The sequence below is a fragment of the Cornus florida genome, unplaced genomic scaffold, assembly GCF_030987335.1.
Source record: "Cornus florida cultivar Cherokee Brave unplaced genomic scaffold, ASM3098733v1 CherokeeBrave_3.0.0_Hap2_Chr01, whole genome shotgun sequence".
NCBI classification, from domain to species: domain Eukaryota; kingdom Viridiplantae; phylum Streptophyta; class Magnoliopsida; order Cornales; family Cornaceae; genus Cornus; species Cornus florida.
The window spans coordinates 29,486,575-29,500,645 of record NW_026775571.1 but is presented as its reverse complement, the minus strand read 5'-3'; the positions used below and the strand labels follow the sequence as shown (position 1 = coordinate 29,500,645).

The window sequence follows — 14,071 nt, the reverse complement described above, 5'->3', positions numbered from 1 at the left end:
TGCTCTTCCAATTATATTTACATGGGACATGTTTGGTATGCATTTTATTTTTAACCGTTTATTTTACTAATTCCAAACAAAATAACTCTTTGTTATAGTGTGTTTTGAATAGTAATCGAAAGTATTTTTTGATAATGTTCATTTGTTATAAGATTTTTGAAACGAAAAACATAAAAACATATTTGGTAAAAAAGTGATATAACTTTAAAAAATATAATGATTAATTTAAAAATATAAAATTATAATGATTACTTTAAACATATCATTTAAAAATATAAAATTTATTATTCATCACTACCATACTAAACGGTACAATACAAAAACATATAAACATATTATATTGGTGTTTCAATTTTTGTTTCAATTTTTGACAATTATTTATGAAAAGTTTAGACGCCACAAAATAAACAATTTTTACTAAACACTGTTTTTTCAGTGCAAAAACATGAACACTTAATTATTATTATTTTTTTTGGTAATGTATTGTATTAGTGTGACACAAGGGTAAGGCACATATTTTATACCGAGTATAATATTTCGGAGAAAAAAAAAGATTGCGTTTTAATGGGAAGATATAATACGGTCAAAATAATAAATGGAAAATTCAATCTGAAAAAGACGACATCATAATGTGTGAACATCGAAAATATCACTCGACTCTATTAATGAAGTTTTCAATCTCAACCTTACCCTTTGAAGCAATATTACTCCACGCCACCTAGAAAGGTTATGTCGAAGGAAATCCAATCACATGGGAACACGTAGTGAGGGGGTGACGTTGAGTCCTCTCTATTGGGCTGTGATTTATCAGATCTGACAGTAGGTGTGTTGTAGACCTTCTCTTGCCGTTTGAGACCATCCGACGTGGCGTGCTGTTAGAGAAACACGAGTGTTGTGATATATTGAAAGTTTCAAGAAATTTATTTAGCCATGAATCGCCAGAAATATGCGTCGACAAAACGACCATCTCTAACTATCGGGTCGGGTTAAAATTTTGGTTCAGTTTCCTCGGGCCATTCTAGTTCTAGTCTTATTTGTGTCATTGTGTGTATATATATGTATATATTATTTTTATTTTTATTTTTGTTCAAAAAGGTTAGACAATGTTTTTGACTGAATTCAACAACAAAGCAAATTAACAAATGGCAATGATTTTTACGGGACTTAAAACTATTTAAACTTGATTAATTTTATTAAATTAATTAAAGTCAGCCATGAGTCGGTCACGTTTATCACGATGTTGAATGGTATATTTTGATAGAAATGCTGATGTAGAATCAAGCAATTGAGAACAATTGACCAAATATCCCGTTACAGCATAAACAACTTTAATTTGACCCACTTTTTTCAATGTAATTTTTGTTATAAAGAGAGTCTTCTATGATTAAAAAAAAACCCTTTTCATTTGCTATTGATTTGAAATAATTTTTAATCTGCAAAAAGCTAACCAATTTTTGTAATAAGTCACTTAATTTAACTATTAATAAGGAGAGCGCATAATTTTTGTCACAAAATTACACTCGGTATGATCTTACTTTTCTAGAATTTTATCTTCACAATTTAAAGTTACTTGATATGACATGTGTATTAAAAGGATTAATTTCATCCAAATCGGATAAATATGCTATGATATAATTGTGCAAGCTTCACTTGCCAAAATAAATATACTCATAATTGTGCCATCAACGAAATTTATGACACCAAACTAAACGGTGCAATTTGTTATCAATTTTATTTTAATTTCCGAATTTAAAATAAAAAAGACTAACTGAAGTGAAGAGCGTGTTTCACAAACTCTGCATATGGGAACGGACTTAGTATTCCACTATTTCCCGTAACCATGATGTGATTTCGATATGGGAACGGACTCAGTATTCCACTATTTCCCGTAACCATGATGTGATTTCGATATACGTGTATATATATATATATATATATATGTATACACGTATATATCGTTATCTCTAACACTGCTGGTTTCCTTCCAAACGCTCCCAACGTTACCGTGCACAGTCGAGCACGTTACCGCCATCGATAAATCAACAACCCCTTCTATCCATTTCCCATATTACTCAGAACCCAATCAGTAAGCCAGTGTAATCTGAAAGTTTTAGAGAGAGAAAGATATTCATTTTTAGAGATAGAGAGAGAGACATGGGAACAAAGGGAAGAACAGTCATGGAGGTCGGAGCTGATGGGGTGGCCCTCATCACCATCATCAACCCTCCTGTCAATTCTCTCGCCATTGATGGTACTCTTTTTTTCCTTTTCAATATGAATTTACAATAGTCAGTAAAGCACAATTCACACATACACACACATATATATTATTATATATATGTTTGTGTTTATGTACATTTCTAATCAGATCTCATCAACCTGTCTTCAATTTTGCTTCATACTAACCTTGATTTCATTTTCGTTTTTCTGAGTATTAAGTTTCTGATATATGTTTTTTTAGTCGGTGTAGATTATGGGGTCTCTCTGTAATTTTCTATACAGTTTTATCGCGAGCTTGTTCTTCGTGTTGAAGTCAATTTTCACTTTATGGTTGAAAACTCATCATAACATTGCCCTAAATTTGTTTCATTTGCAACAATTTGTTTATGAGGAAATTGTGGAGATCAAATGTGGAGTTGGAGAATCTCATGTAAATTGAGATTTTACTAAATTTTTTACCTGTGTAATCCTTAGATGGGAGGCTTATAAAATGCACAATCTGAAATAAGAAGAGGAACAGTGGAGCATGTGAACTATAGAACTGCCTGTTGGTTAGCATTTGACAAAACTCTATTCGTTATTAAGAACAAAACTCAGAAAAGTAATATGAGGTTTCAAATACAACAAATAGTACTTATAAAATTCTAACGGATGACCACTAATTTAGTTGATAAAAGGAGGCTGGGTGTCAATACCCATGAATCCTAGTTGAGGGATGCAATTATAGTTTACGGGGAGGGTGCGTATGTGCCTGTAATTGCAGTTAGTCATACATTCAAATTGTTGGAACCAAATGGGCATTGATTTTCAGTCTACTTGATTGAGGCATAATTGTTGATTTTGCCACCTCACATGAATCCTAGTTGAGGGATGCAATTATAGTTTACGGGGAGGATGCATATGTGCCTGTAATTGCAGTTAGTCATACATTCAAATAGTCGGAACCAAATGGGGATTGAAATTCAGTCTACTTGATTGAGGCATAATTGCTGATTTTACCACTTCACATATAGTTAGGTGAAGTAATAATGCGGTGGATTATTTGCCTAGTTAGAATGGATTATTTGCCTAGTTAGAATGCTATAGCTCATCGAACATGATTTTTTTGCCAAAAATGTCTTTCATTCTGCCCAAGGATATAAATATCTTGTATATACAGAAAGCAGAGCATGATTCAAACCCTTTATACCACCATGTTGTATCAAACAAGCAAATTATTTCCATTGGTAAAGCATTATTTTTAAATTCATTTGATTTCTTCACTATATTGTTGTTGTTGTTCAACATACATATAGGAGCTGTATGTCTATCTTTTCATTTCTTGTTGATGTATCATAGTTATTGAGGTTCCAAATTTTCTTGATTTGTTTAAATATTTGGATATTGTTCAAGTGTTCAGCTGGATGTTTGATTTTCATTGAATTTTGTCAAATAATTTTGGCTTTTGTTTTTCTTTTCTTTCTAGATAACTGGAATTTCCCCATATTATAGGCTGAGAATATGACCGTTGTAATATGTTATAGATTCTTGCTGGTGAGACTTTGGGGGAGGTTTTTAATTATTATTCTTATATTTTTTTTTATGATAAGTAAGATTTCATTAAAGGTGCTCAAGAGGGGAGCGCCCCCAAGAGAATCCACCATTAAAAGATCTCCTAGTTCTCTCACACCACAAGCCCCACCATAAACAAAGGGGAGTGGCCCTTCAAGCATCTTTGGCTCGGCTATCCACTATACACCCTCTCCAAGCCTCGATCATATCCACCATAGATCTTGGAGATACCCAACACATACCAAACGCAGCCAAGAACATAAATCAAACATCCCTTGCCATTGGGAAATGTAGAAAGAGGTGGTTTTGTGATTCCTCTGCCTTCTTGCGCATGTAATACCAGGTCACCACAATCTGTTTTCTCCTTCTAAGATTGCCTAAGGCGAAAATCCTTGACATCTGACGAAGCAAAAAAGGCGCTTCAACGGGGCTTTCGATCTCCAAATGGCCTTCCAACTTAAGGTGGGACCCGGAATCTGGAAGAGGCTTTGGTAGAAAGATCAAACCTCAAAGATCTCTCTTGGGAAACCCATCCAAACCATCTTATCCATCCCCTTCCCCCTCACGACTTGTTTGTATAGCAAAGCTAAGAACTCTGCTACCTTCGCAAGCTCCCAGTCATGGAACTCCCTCCGAAATTGCATGTCCCAAGTCATCCTTCCGCTATCAAGTCGATAACAGTCAACAATCAAGGCATGTCTATTCGTAGCTGCCTTGAAAAGCCAAGGGAATCTGTGAGCCATAGCAATGTCCCTGCACCAAAGATTCTCCTAAAATTTGACATGTCTCCCACTCCGGACTCTGAACCGAATGCGTTTGGAAAGTTCATCCCAACCTTTTCGGATAAACTTCCAAACCCCCACGCATGAAGGAGAACTCACTCCCTAGACAACCGCCCTCCCCACTCCGGCAAGTAATGGCCCTCCACAATCTGGACTTCTCACCCTCAAATCTCCAAAGCCTTGTTGAACAAATTTAACCTTGTAACAATTCCCAAACCGCCCTTCTGAATGTGGGTACAGACCTCCTCCCAGTTGACTAGTTGACTGGACAACTAACATAGGCATCGGAAAAAGGGACATAAAGTATGTTGGAAGATTTGAAAGGGTACTTTCATTAGAGTTAAAGGCTCCCTTTTGAAAGATATTACTTCTTCAATCCAGAAAGCTTCCTCTCAAAGCACTGTACTACTGGGTCCCTAATGGATGCCCTCCTCAACGAAGCTCCCAAAGAAGAGGTAGGGAAAGAGACAACCCAGCACCCAAGAATATCAGCGAGGCCGTGAATCTCCTCAACCACCTCAACTGGAACCAACTTACTCTTTCAAAACACATCTCAAGTATCTCAGCTGATACTCCCTCGTATCACAAAAGAGTTTGGGGGAAAACGATTGAGATTTCATTAGAATTTGAGAGAAAATAAACCATGGTTCAGACGTGGTACCTAGCAAAATGTTTAGCAATATGGATGGGATAAAATTTCGTGCCCAAGAAATGTGAAGGTAAATTTATATAATTTTTGTATAAATGAAAAATGTAGAGCTAAATATGTTTTTAGAAGGTCATGCTAAATCGTTTGATCTTACAGCATATTAACTAGCCATCTAAAGAACTACTCTCCTCTTATCTTGCCTCTTTAAGTTTTCGTCTTTGTCCCTCATTTATCTGTAATTGCAGGTTTTATAACAGACACACACACAAACAGCAAAGGGGGGGAAAAAAAAGGACTTGCACATACCAATATATTCCATGTCAAGTTTTCTTTCTCGTTCAAGTCATACTTCTGTAAGGGGAGCATTATTACCTATGGACTAGAGTTACTAGTGGCTAAGTTATATTACTACGTTTTCATGCTGGTTTATTTTGTCTCTTGGTTAGAAATCAATACCCTGTTAACTTCATTTTTCTTTTTTATTCTTGATTGTTTTCATTTTTAATTTTCTGTTCAATGAGATGTATGTGACATATGCATCAAAGGGCTTGCTCTTAGGCTACTTGCAAAGACATTTTTCATGATTTTTCATATCTTTGATTTCTTCAATTTTTTCTTTTAATAACTCAATAAAGCAGTGCCCTGACTCTATATCCTGGTCTCCATCTCTAAATTGTTTGTTTTCTTTAAAGCATACACGCCACATTTTACAACCCAATGCTGATTGTCCCATGGAGTCACTTGTTTGGAGCTCATCCTCTATCCCTCGCCATAAGTTCATTCTATGGCTTGCAATTCTCAACCGCCTCTCAACACTAGATCGGAATTCACTGTCAAATTGGCACTTTCCGAACCATTGTACAGCTTGTCTCTCTACCAGTGAATCCTTGGATAATTTCTTCTTCTCCTGTAGCTTCATTGGCCCTATTTGGAGCTATATCCAAAACCTCTGTGGTTTCCATACACTTCCATCACCCTTGATGACTTTATCATGTGAGCTGCTCATCATTGGAAATCAAATTCCACAGCAAATTCTATCAGCAAATTGGACCTCTTAGCCACCATTTGCCATATTTGGAAGGAAAGAAATTCAAGAATCTTCAAAGGGATTTGCAGCTCTCAGCATACTATTCTGTTGAAGACTAGGAACTCAATTTGAGAGAAACTCAAGACCCTCTCTAAAATGGTTTGGATGCTCAGTGTGCCTGTCGTGCTTGGGGCTTGCCGTCATCCATAATCTGTCCACCGGTGCGCCCTCCAGACATCTAATGTCTTGCCTCTCCTTGTGGAGGGGCTGGTTGTTCTCTGATTTTAAAATTTGAATTAACTGTTTGCCATCGGTTATGGTTGCCTTTGTATTCAGGCTTGTTGGGCTTAGTTCTCTTTCTAGGCTTATTTTGGGCTAACTTCTGTCTAGACTCTAGACATAGATGGGCTTAGCCTATGTTGGGTTAGCTGTCTAACTCTGATAATGTTTCCTTGTGGTCCCTCTCTTAAGGTGACGGCCCATTTCTTTTTGTACAGTTTTACACACACACACATATATAAATATATTGCTCAACCTTTCGAAATAAATAAATAACTCACTATTTTTGCTCCCATATTTTCTCAGTATTACATAGCCTGAAAGAGAGTTATGAGCAAGCGTTACGAAGAGATGATGTGAAGGCAATTGTTGTTACGGGTAAATGTGGAGAGTTGCTTATTATTTTGTATGCATTGGAGATGATTGAGATTTGAAGCTAATATGTTCTTACTAGAGCAGGTGCAAATGGCAAGTTTTTCTGGTGGCTTTGATATATCAGCTTTTGGTGGAATTCAAAGGGGAAAAAGTATGTGTAACGTTTTGTGAGTCCTATATCCTTGTAGGCATTGTCACGTCTTTGTTGAAATTCAAGTTCTTTTTGTTCACAGCTGCAGCACCAAAACCTGGTTTTATTGTAGAGGTTCTTACTGTCACTGTGGAAGGTATTTTGTTGGGTTTTTTTCTTCTTCTTTTTCTTCTTCGTTTTTTTTTTTTTCATTCTTGAGTGCGGTTATTTAAGTTGTGTTAATTATTTTCATGCTCTCCTTTTCTCTCAGGTGCAAGAAAACCTTCAGTTGCTGCTATTGATGGTCTTGCCTTAGGTGGAGGTCTAGAGGTTGCAATGGTATGTGCTGCTTCTTATTTTGGGATGAATAGCTGTCCTCTTGAGTTTTGTGTAAATGACCCTAAAAAAATATGTTGTCAGGCCTGCCATGCCCGAATATCTACTGCCAATGCACAGTTAGGATTGCCTGAACTTCAGCTTGGTGTAATTCCTGGATTTGGAGGTATGTCTTTTTGTTTAAATAAAACCATGATAGTCTATTAGCATGTCTTTTGAAATGAATAAGTGATCAATTGGGCATGTTATTTATTTCGAAGTTGTTCTTAATTTTGTGTAACTAAATCATTTTCAATTCAGCTTAAAATAATTTGAGGCCTAAGGCGAATTTTTTTAAAATGGCCTTTTAATATTTAATATACTAATATCAAATATAGTTAATAATTTCAATTTAAAAAACACCCTTCTTGGTTTTTGAGATGCAAAAGTACTAATTAGATTTTTGTATTCAATTTTTGCTAAAATATATTTTGCACCTGAATTTTTTGTTATGTTTTGGTTATTAATAGTAACAAAATTGTCAAGAGCTTCTTTTTGAGATTGAATTAGTTTACTTATTTTTCTCTCTTCTTTTTTTCCTCCTTTTTTCTTTTTAAGTTTTTCATATCCTGCAAATAAATTCAATAATATAAATAATTTTTTTTTCCCACAAACAAAATACACATTTTATGATAAAAATAACAATAAGACAAAACTAAATTAAGTTAAAGAGCAACAGAACGTGATGCTAGAAAAATTTCGTCCAGTGCTCCAACGAATTCTTGAATCCATTTTATTTCTATTTTGTAGCTTCTAGTGAAGTTCTCTAGCATCCAAGTGGATAATTCCTCATTTTTATTAGCTTAAAAACAAATTATTGCCATTAAATCTTTTGGAGTATCACGATTAGGCACACACAAGAGTGAAGTTTGCAAGGAAAGAAGGAAGAAAGAAGAAGGTAAGAAGAAGTTAAAATAGGGAAAAAAAAAAGAAAGGAAAGAAGAGGAAAAATAGAAGTAGATGAAAGGATTTTCACATTCTCCAATATTAAGTTTACATTGAATAAAATTTAGAGTGGGGCTTACTTCGAAAAACATTTTAAAAAAATCTCTGGGGCCTTGGACAATCTGAATCGGCTAAGGCTAAAGCCATCACTGTGTACTGTTTATGTAGAAAATCTAGTTTTATGGTAATGGAATTTGGTATCTACAAAGTGGAGATCTTACAAAACATATATAAATTTTTTCTTTAAACTGGAAAATTTATCTTGCATTGATAATATATTAGTAGGGGAAGACTGAATAGGGTTGCACTCACAAAAGGATTATAGCAGGATAAATTCAGTAGGGGAAAAGTTCCTTTCGAGTGTTGTTGGGCTGATACATGCACATATCAAATTAAAAGGATAATTTTCACATGACGGCTCCTGTAAACAAAAATGCGATACAATCTTCTGTTAGGTGGCTACAGGACTATGCATGCTGGTGCCAATGATTTATTCAAGAAGTAATGTGTTGATAAAATAGATGTCCATAAGTTGGATGACATGGGTTTTGCATGTGCAACTAAAATTGTTATAGCAATGGTAAAGAGCAACAAGGTTCAAATAGAAGGCACTATATGGGTAGTGAAAAGAACTTCAGTTGAGGAACTTGAGGTTGTGAGGGAAGACATGATTGCCTTTGATTCGACATAGCCCTAGTAGAGAAGGATCTCCAAATGTTGACCAAAGTTTGGTCAGGGTTGAGTACAAGAGTTTGATAGTAGTATAGAGCTGGTGCTGTTGTGGTGGTTGTCACACTCACACTCGCACAAACACAAAATATTTTGTTTTCTCCCTCCTGTCTACTCTTTTTTATTGTATTATGCAAATGATGATATTTATCTTAGTATAGAGCTGGTATCTTAGTTATCTTTAACCGTTCTTTTATGCTGCTTATGTTGTATAAACCATGCAAACTAACAGATTGTCTAAGAAACACAGTAATAGGAAGGTTTTAATTGGATTTAAGTCTGCAAGACGCTCTAAGGAGAATAATGATTATAACATGAGCATAATCATATACAAACCTAACCCAACATCTGTGACTTACTCCTATACATGATATCTTGTAAGCTCTTATGGTGCATGTCATGGATAACATATATACAAGCTCTTTCGGCAAATGATTTTTTCTCTGATTCTTATTTGATAATGTGGGGTTCAAGTATGACTTCTCGCTTGCTTTAATATATGATTGTCAGTCCGCATGCTCTCTTAGCAGAACATAAAATAGAACATAAATAACTGAAGTTTGTATGATTTCTCGAGAATTGCTGCTTATATCTTGTCACAATGCCTTCAAATGGATTTTATATCACATTGAATGGTACATATTGAGATTGCTGCTATGTTTTTTAATTAGTCAAGGTGAGAGAAAGATCTCATTGCTTATGAATTTCCTCAGGTACGCAGCGGCTTCCACGCCTTGTTGGCCTTGCCAAGGCCCTTGAAATGATGCTGGTACATCTTGTCTTGATCTGGATTTTCTTGCTCCTATGTAAAGTAGTTATAGAATGTCAAATATTATTTTTAACCTCTCTCTCTCTCTCTCTCTCTCTCTCTCTCTCTGATAGATGTCAAAGCCTGTTTAAGGGGAGGAAGCTCATAGTTTGGGTCTTGTGGATGCCATAGTCTCACCAGATGATTTAGTAAACACTGCTCGTCGATGGGCACTTGAAATTTTGGAACGAAAAAGACCATGGGTTTCTAGCCTTTATAAGACTGACAAGATTGAGCCTCTTGGTGAGGCAAGGGAGATACTCAAGTTTGCGAGAGATCAGGCTCCAAAACAAGCTCCCAATCTGAGACACCCATTAGTCTGCATTGATGTTATTGAAGAGGGTATAGTTTCTGGTCCGCGTGCTGGGCTTTGGAAGGTTCTGTCCGTCCCCAATTCACTTTCATTTACCTTCAGATCACAGCTGAGCAAAAATTTGACCGTCTGATATTGGCAGGAAGCTGAAGCTTTCCAAGGACTTCTACATTCAGACACTTGCAAGAGCTTGGTCCACATCTTCTTTGCTCAACGTGGAACCTCGAAGGTTTATTGAAGTTAGAATTGCTATAATTATTACAGTTCATTTCTAGCTTAAACTGAAATTAGCCTGCAATTAACTAATCAATATCTTATATTACCAAAAAAATTAAAACTTCTTATTACCAAAAAGAAATTAGCCCGCCGTAGGTTTCATTTGATAGAGGAAGACATTCCTCTTACCTCATTTAGAAGCAAGGCTGAAAGTTAAATTTGTCACTACACCACTACACTTGATTGGCTATCAATCCATAATTGAACTGAATTTTTGGATGTGTGGCGAGCTTTCAGGAAGTTTGCTAATTTTTAAAACCAAACCATCAATATAGTTGTACTCAGCTCCATCTTTTATTTTGATGAAGTGGAATCAATTCTCTGAAGTTTAGTTATAGAAACCCTTAATCTTAAAAAAGATTGATCCTGGTGTTAAGTTGAACCGAGGATGGAGTTATTGTTGATAATCAATGAAAATGGAACAATTTTGTGATTTATTGTTCAAACTTGGAAGCCACTCCGAGTTCATTTATTTATTTATTTTCGGAAATCACTCACACTTCCAAGTTGCATGGCTTGTGCCTGAGTTTTCTGCAACCATTGATGATTGCAGAGTAGATGTCAGAAACTTGTCTGGATGCTTACATGAGGAAATACCTTTTTGATCTTGTTCAATGAATAATTTATAAAGTTCAATGTTGAATAGATTTGGATTTGCTCTTGCATCATGGTAAAAAATTCTTCAAATTATAACCATGGAGTTGCGGTCTTGATTCAGCCTTATCTGTCTGTGCGGTACAAAGTTTTCTGCTTAATGCTGTAACACACAGTTTTGGAATTATAAACAGGTTCCTGGGGTCACTGATCTGGGTCTAAAACCAAGACGAATAAGTAAAGTTGCTATCATCGGAGGAGGATTAATGGGCTCTGGAATAGCAACAGCTTTAATTCTTAGCAACTATTTGGTGATCCTGAAAGAAGTGAATGAGAAGTTCCTACAAGCTGGGATAGGTAGAGTTAAAGGTGAGGCCAGGGTTTTGTGTTTTGACTATAGCTTTAAGTTATTCTAACTTGGCTATTTTGTTTTATGATTTCTGATTGAAATTTTATTTGTTCAGCCAATTTGCAGAGCCGGGTCAAGAAAGGGAAAATGACTCGAGAAGTTTGAAAAAACCCTCTCTCTTCTAAAGGGTGTTCTTGACTATGAAAGCTTTAGAGATGTGGACATGGTCATAGAGGTGTTGCAGAATTCATCTTAATTTACTTTACCATTTGTGTGCTTTGTTACACTATTTTGTCCTTTTCTTTTTATCTCTACTTGAAACTCACTCACCCACTTTGAATCTACGTGGCCTTGAATGAACACTCGACCTCCTACTTTGAAAGGTGACGAGGTATCATTAGGCTACAACTCTTGGTGGTCACTAATTTGTTCCGAGTCTTAATGTTTCTTATTTTTTATGCTTGAAACAGGCAGTTATTGAGAATGTCTCTTTAAAGCAACAAATTTTTGTGGATCTTGAAAAATTCTGCCCTCCGCATTGCATTCTTGCGAGTTAACACTTCCACAATTGACTTGAACCTGATTGGTGAGAAGACAAAGTCCCATGATCGGATTGCTGGAGCCCACTTCTTCGGTAACTTTGTGGTCCATTTTTTTATTTCTCCTCATTTCTTATTGCATAAAATAATTGGTTTGTGCTTTCAATGCAGTCCGGCACACATCATGCCACTTTTAGAAATTGTTCGTACTCAGAGAATATCTCCCCAAGTAATTGTCGACTTACTGGATGTTGGGAAAAGGATAAAGAAAACCCCAGTTGTTGTTGGGAATTGCACTGGCTTTGCTGTTAACAGGATGTTCTTCCCTTACACGCAAGCAGCTCTTTTACTTGTTGAACGTGGTACAGATGTCTATCAGATTGATAAGGCGATTACCAAATTCGGAATGCCAATGGGCCCATTCTGGTAATACTTAGGGTGTCATGTTGTTGTTTGACCTCTTGATCTTGAGTGTCAAAATGATATGATATGTGAAATTGAACTGGCCACAATATTTTGTTTATGTGTGCAGATTGTGTGATCTAGTTGGTTTTGGTGTTGCTATTGCAACTGGCATGCAATTTGTTGAGAACTTTCCTGAGAGAACTTATAAATCAATGTTAATTCCAATGATGCAAGAGGAGAAGAGAGCAGGTATGATTTACGTCACTCCAAATTTCAGGGGATTTCTGGGGTTTGAATCATAAAATATTTCTTACTGTATGCCACTTGTTTCAGGTGAAACTACTTGCAAAGGGTTTTACGTCTATGATGACAAACGCAAGGCAAACCCAGATCCAGAAATAAAGAAATTTATTCAGAAGGCGAGGGATATCTCTGGCATTGTTGTGGACCCTAAGGTCTCTATCTCTCTCTTTCTCTGCTTTTTACTAGTTGGAAATGACTAGGGAGTTTGTGTTGGTGTTCTGCATGTATTGCATGGCAGGTGCTGCAATGATATACCATAATATATCGTCTGACTTGAAGTTATGACATGCCATACCTGGGAAGTAAAATAATTGTCTGACTTGAAGGTGTATCTATATCTGTAAGATGTGCTTGTTTTGTGAGGATATTTCTGAATTTGGTGGTGGTGAACGTGGATGCAGCTCGTGAAGTTATCAGACAAGGACATTATAGAGATGATATTCTTCCCTGTGGTGAATGAAGCCTGCCGAGTCCTTGCTGAAGGAATTGCAGTCAAAGCAGCTGATCTGGACATTGCTGCCGTAATGGGCATGGGATTCCCACCATACGGGTTTGTGGTTTTATCTGATTTTAGGTCATTTCTACAAAACTCAAGAAGTGTTGGTATAATCAATGGGGATGCTCATGGATCAGGGGTGGAATCATGTTCTGGGCTGAATCTCTTGGATCCAAATACATTTGTTCAAGATTGGAAGAATGGTCAAGCATGTATGGAGAATTCTTCAAGTCTTGTGCCTACTTAGCTGAAAGAGCTGCCAAGGGGGTTCCTCTGGTGAGAATTCTGGAACTAACTATTGTTAATTTCATATTTAGACGAATTAGTGATTAATACATGATTCATCATTGACACCTTCTACTAAGAAATTCCATGACATGGATTATGATATTATTTTGGACCCACCCACCACCATCCAGGTGCTTTCACATGAAAGGTTTAGGTTTACTACTAATATGTTGGCATATTGTCTTTGTTTTTGTTTTCCCTTTCTGTTTTTTTCTTGATGGAGAGGCTCTGGAAGAGCTAAATAATGTATGAGATGTTGTATTGAGAACACCAATATGACTGAGAAATGAGAATTTAGACAATAATGCTTTATAAAAAAAGCCGCATGGGTCCTGATTTTCTCTATTCAGTGATGCTGCCATGCCAAGTGTTACTTTTGCGTTATTTTCTTTTATGGTTGGAAAGTTCTACGAGTCTACCTTAAAGGTGGTGGTGTTGCTCTCGAAAATTATATACTGTAGTTGGGAATGCTCACTTGTCTTTTCGGGTTCCAGCACTTTTTACCTGTTTTCAAGTTTAATTTATGTATCTTTTTCTTTTATTTATTTATTTTAGTTACTCACGCACTTTGTCCATGCCGGGTTCGACCTTGACTAAACATGACGTTTCTTATAATATATAATACATCTTGAGAAGAT

General features: G+C 36.2%; 1 pseudogene; it reads left to right on the top strand.

The window, feature by feature from the left end:
• Positions 1-5,561: 5,561 nt before the first annotated feature.
• Positions 5,562-13,817, top strand: LOC132294178 (glyoxysomal fatty acid beta-oxidation multifunctional protein MFP-a-like; annotated as a pseudogene).
• The last annotated feature ends 254 nt before the right edge of the window (positions 13,818-14,071 follow it).